Below are 5712 nucleotides of genomic sequence, written 5' to 3' on the forward strand. Positions count from 1 at the left end.
TGTAATTATTTAGGGGTCTGGTCTGGGGTCTGTAATTATTTAGGGGTCCGGTCTCGGGTCTGCATTAATTTAGGGGTCTGGTCTGGGGTCTGTATTTATTATGAGTCTCTGGTCTGCATTGATTTAGGGGTCTGGTCTGGGGTCTGCATTTATTTAGGACTTTGGTCTGGGGTCTGTATTTATTTAGGGATCTGGTCTGGGGTCTGTATTTATTTAGGGGACTGGTCTGTGGTCTTCATTGATTTAGGGTTCTGGTCTGGGGTCTGTATTTATTTAGGGGACTGGTCTGTGGTCTTCATTGATTTAGGGGTCTGGTCTGGGGTCTGTATTTATTTAGGGGTCTGGTCTGTGGTCTGCATTGATTTAGGGCTCTGCTCTGGGGTCTATTTATTTAGGGGTCTGGTTTGGGGTCTGTATTCATTTAGGGGTCTAGTCTGGGGTCTGTATTTATTTAGGGGTCTGGTCTGGAGGTTTGTATTTATTTAGGGGTCTGGTCTGTGGTCTGCATTGATTTAGGGGTCTGCTCTGGGGTCTGTATTTATTTAGGGGTCTGGTCTGGGGTCTGTATTCATTTAGGGGTCTAGTCTGGGGTCTGTATTTATTTAGGGGTCTGCTCTGGGGTCTATTTATTTAGGGATCTGGTTTGGTGTCTGTATTCATTTAGGGGTCTGCTCTGTGGTCTGCATTGATTTAGGGGTCTGGTCTAGGGTCTGTATTTATTTAGGGGTCTGGTCTGGGGTCTGTATTTATTTAGGGGTCTAGTCTGGGGTCTGTATTTATTTAGGGGTCCAGTCTGGGGTGTGTATTTATTTAGGGGTCCGGTCTGGGGTCTGAATTTATTTAGGTGTCTGGTCTGGGGTTTGTAAATATTTAGGGGTCGGGTCTGGGGTCTGTAATTATTTAGGGGTCTGGTCTGTGGTCTCCATTGATTTAGTGCTCTGCTCTGGGGTCTATTTATTTAGGGGTCTGGTTTGGAGTCTGTATTCATTTAGGGGTCTAGTCTGGGGTTTGTATTTATTTAGCGGTCCGGTCTGGGGTCTGAATCTATTTAGGTGTCTGGTCTGGGGTCTGTATTTATTTAGGGGTCTGGTCTGGGGTCTGTATTCTTTTAGGGGTCTAGTCTGGGGTCTGTATTCTTTTAGGGGTCTAGTCTGGGGTCTGTATTCTTTTAGGGGTCTAGTCTGGGGTCTGTATTTATTTATGGGTCCAGTCTGTGGTCTGTATTTTTTTAGGGGTCCAGTCTGAGGTCTGTGTGATTTAAGGGTCCGGTCTGTAGTCTGAATTCATTTAGGGGTCTCTTCTGGGGTCTGTAATTATTTAGTGGTCTGGTCTGTGGTCTGCATTGTTTTAGGGGTCTGTAATTATTTAGGGGTCTGGTCTGTGGTCTGCATTGATTTAAGGGTCTGGTCTGGGGTCTGTATTTATTTAGGGGTCCAGTCTGGGGTCTGCATTTATTTTGGGGTCTAGTCTGGGGTCTGTATTTATTTAGGGGTCCACTCTGGGGTCTGTATTTTATTAGGGGTCCGGTCTGTAGTCTGAATTCATTTAGGGGTCTGGTCTGGGGTCTGTATTTATTTAGGGGTCCAGTCTGGGGTCTGCATTTATTTAGGGGTCTAGCTCGGGGTCTGTATTTATTTAGGGGTCCACTCTGGGGTCTGTATTTTATTAGGGGTCCGGTCTGTAGTCTGAATTCATTTAGGGGTCTGGTCTGGGGTCTGTAATTATTTAGTGGTCTGGTCTGTGGTCTGCATTGTTTTAGGGTTACCAGTACTATATTTTCTTACGACTATATTTCTTGTCGTCTTTGGACATACTTGGCCCCAATCGGCCCTGATTGCTTATTATTCTTGATCATCCACTGACTTCAATCTATCTGAGATATGGTACTGCTGTACATCTGCGATTCTTACTTACTTTTTGCTCTTACATAGATATCGCTTCCATTACCAGTACTATATTTTATTACGACTATATTTTTGTCATCTTTGGACATACTTGGCCCTAATCAGCCCTGATTTCAATTGAATATCACTTCTCGATCTTATCATATGCATGTTTCACTTCTGCTGTTATAACGTAACATGTACACAGTGACATTATACTCTTACCCGGTTTTTCACTGATTTTGACGTCTTTTGTTGTGTGACTCATCCCCTGTTCTACTTTTTAATTGTCTCATGTATGTAATTGAATAAAAATTTGTATATTTTTTCAAATATCGTGTGCTGAAGTCGATCATATTTTCTTGGTTTAATCTCATGTAAATTGTTGATCGATGCACCAAGTATATCTTGGTTTTCACTCAGGATTCAATATAGTGCATGTAATATAGTCAGCAACGATGCTTTACAGTTTATTACCTATTACCTCTTTGAGCACTATTTTTTATTGAATTCTGTCTGTTGGTATTCTATCGGATTGTTTTAGGGGTCTGTAATTATTTAGGGGTCCGGTCTGGGGCCTGTATTTATTTAGTGGTCTGGTCTGGGGTCTGTATGTATTTAGGGGTCTGGTCTGGGGTCTGTATTTATTTAGGGGTCTGGTCTGGGGTCTGTATTTATTTAGAGGTCTGGTCTGGGGTCTGTATTTATTTAGGGGTCTGGTCTGGGGTCTGCATTTATTTAGTGGTCTGGTCTGGGGTCTGTAATTATTTAGGGGACTGGTCTGGGGTCTGTATTTATTTAGGGGTCTGGTCTGGGGTCTGTATTTATTTAGAGGTCTGGTCTGGGGTCTGTATTTATTTAGGGGTCCGGTCTAGCATCTGTATTTATTTAGGAGTCTGGTCTGGGGTCTGTATTTATTTAGAGGTCTGGTCTGGGGTCTGTATTTATTTAGGGGTCTGGTCTGGGGTCTGCATTTATTTAGGGGTCTGGTCTGGGTCTGTATTTATTTAGGGGACTGGTCTGTGGTCTCCATTGATTTAGGCCTCTAGTCTGGGGTCTGTTATTTATTTAGGGATCTGGTCTGGGGTCTCCATTGATTTAGGGGTCTAGTCTGGGGTCTGTATTTATTTAGGGGTCCGGTCTGAGGTCTGCATTTATTTAGGGATATAGGCTGGGGTCTATAATTATTTAGGGGTCTGGTCTGGGGTCTGTATTTTTTTAGGGGTCCAGTCTTGGGTCTGTATTTATTTAGGGGTCTGGTCTGTGGTCTGTATTTATTTAGGGAACTGGTCTGGGGGTCTGTATTTATTTAGGGGTCCGGTCTGGGGTCTGTATTTATTTAGGGGTCTGGTCTGGGGTCTGCATTTATTTAGGGGTCTAGTCTGGGTCTGTATTTATTTAGGGGACTGGTCTGTGGTCTCCATTGATTTAGGCCTCTAGTCTGGGGTCTGTTATTTATTTAGGGATCTGGTCTGGGGTCTCCATTGATTTAGGGGTCTAGTCTGGGGTCTGTATTTATTTAGGGGTCCGGTCTGAGGTCTGCATTTATTTAGGGATATAGGCTGGGGTCTATAATTATTTAGGGGTCTGGTCTGGGGTCTGTATTTTTTTAGGGGTCCAGTCTTGGGTCTGTATTTATTTAGGGGTCTGGTCTGTGGTCTGTATTTATTTAGGGAACTGGTCTGGGGGTCTGTATTTATTTAGGGGTCCGGTCTGGGGTCTGTATTTATTTAGGGGTCTAGTCTTGGGTCTGTATTTATTTAGGGGTCTAGTCTTGGGTCTGTATTTATTTAGGGGTCTGGTCTGTGGTCTGTATTTATTTAGGGAACTGGTCTGGGGTCTGTATTTATTTAGGGGTCTAGTCTTGGGTCTATATTTATTTAGGGGTCCGTTCTGGAGGACTAATCAGTCTCTAGAACAATATTTAATGTGTTTTATCTCTGACTGTCAATATGATTGGGTCTCCTTCATTTCCCTCGCCAAATTTTCCCTTAATAACCGGGTCAGTCACTCATCAGGGGTCTCCCCATTTTTCTGTAATTTTGGGTTTAATCCACGGTTCTCCTCTGTTTCACCTGGTGGTTCCAACAATCCCGAGGTAGATCTCGTTCATCGGGAACTGTTCACAGTCTGGACCCAGGTTCAGAAGAAACTAGAGGCGTCCCAGAGCATACAAAAGCAAAGCGCCACACACTTTTCAAAAAAGTGCCAAAGGCAGCGTAAACTGACCAAAAACGTTCCTGCAAATTGCGACTTTTCTTTGCCAGATAAGCAGCTTAGCAAAGTTAATAAATTCTCCTCTAAGGCTACAGACAGTAATACAATATTTTAATGCAAGGATGTGTACACTCAGTGTCTGACTGAGGACCTTGGACCCACCAAAGGAAATAATTCTTGGGGGTCTACACTTCAAATATATAGAAATAATGTGAACACTCTTAATTGTGTACTAAAAACGTGTGTAGTAAAACAAAGACCAATATTCCCACCATATAGTGACAGATATCAGTCCTACACAGGCATTCTGCAGACCATATACACTACCGTTCAAAAGTTTAGCGTCACTTAGAAATTTCCTTATTTTTGAAAGAAAAGCAGTTTTTTTCAATGAAGATAACATTAAATTAATCAGAAATACACTCTATCCATTGTTAATGTGGTAAATGACTATTCTAGCTGTAAACGTCTGGTTTTAATGCAATATCTACATAGGTGTATAGAGGCCCATTTCCAGCAACCATCACTCCAGTGTTCTAATGGTACATTGTGTTTGCTAACTGTGTTAGAAGGCTAATGGATGATTAGAAAACACTTGAAAACCCTTGTGCAATTATGTTAGCACCGCTGTAAACAGTTTTGCTGTTTAGAGGAGCCATAAAACTGACCTTCCTTTGAGCTAGTTGAGAATTTGGAGCATTACATTTGTGGGTTCGATTAAACTCTCAAAATGGCTAGAAAAATAGAGCTTTCATGTGAAACTCGACAGTCTATTCTTGCTCTTAGAAATGAAGGCTATTCCATGCGAGAAATTGCCAAGAAACTGCAGATTTCCTACAACGGTGTGTACTACTCCCTTCAGAGGACAGCACAAACAGGCTCTAACCAGAGTAGAAAGAGAAGTGGGAGGCCCCGCTGCACAACTGAGCAACAAGACAAGACATTAGAGTCTCTAGTTTGAGATATAGACGCCTCACAGGTCCTCAACTGGCAGCTTCATTAAATAGTACCCGCAAAACGCCAGTGTCAATGTCTACAGTGAAGAGGCGACTCCGCGATGCTGGCCTTCAGGGCAGAGTGGCAAAGAAAAAGCCATATCTGAGACTGGATAATAAAAGGAAAAGATTAATATGGGCAAAAGCTCAGACATTGGACAGAGGAAGATTGGAAAAAAGTGTTATGGACAGACGGATCGAAGTTTGAGGTGTTTGGATCACACAGAAGAACATTTGTGAGACGCAGAAAAACGGAAAAGATGCTGAAAGAGTGTCTGACGCCATCTGTCAAGCATGGTGGAGGTAATGTGATGGTCTGGGGTTGCTTTGGTGCTGGTAAAGTGGGAGATTTGTACAAGGTAAAAGGGGTTTTGAATAAGGAAGGCTATCACTCCATTTTGCAACACCATGCCATACCCTGTGGACAGCGCTTGATTGGAGCCAATTTCATCCTACAACAGGACAATGACCCAAAGCACCTCCAAATTATGCAAGAATTATTTAGGGAAGAAGCCGGCAGCTGGTATTCTATCTGTAATGGAGTGGCCAGCGCAGTCACCAGATCTCAACCCCATAGAGCTGTTGTGGGAGCAGCTTGACCGTATGGTACGCAAGAA

This window comes from Rhinoderma darwinii, unplaced genomic scaffold (assembly GCF_050947455.1).
Source record: "Rhinoderma darwinii isolate aRhiDar2 unplaced genomic scaffold, aRhiDar2.hap1 Scaffold_735, whole genome shotgun sequence".
Classification (NCBI taxonomy): domain Eukaryota; kingdom Metazoa; phylum Chordata; class Amphibia; order Anura; family Rhinodermatidae; genus Rhinoderma; species Rhinoderma darwinii.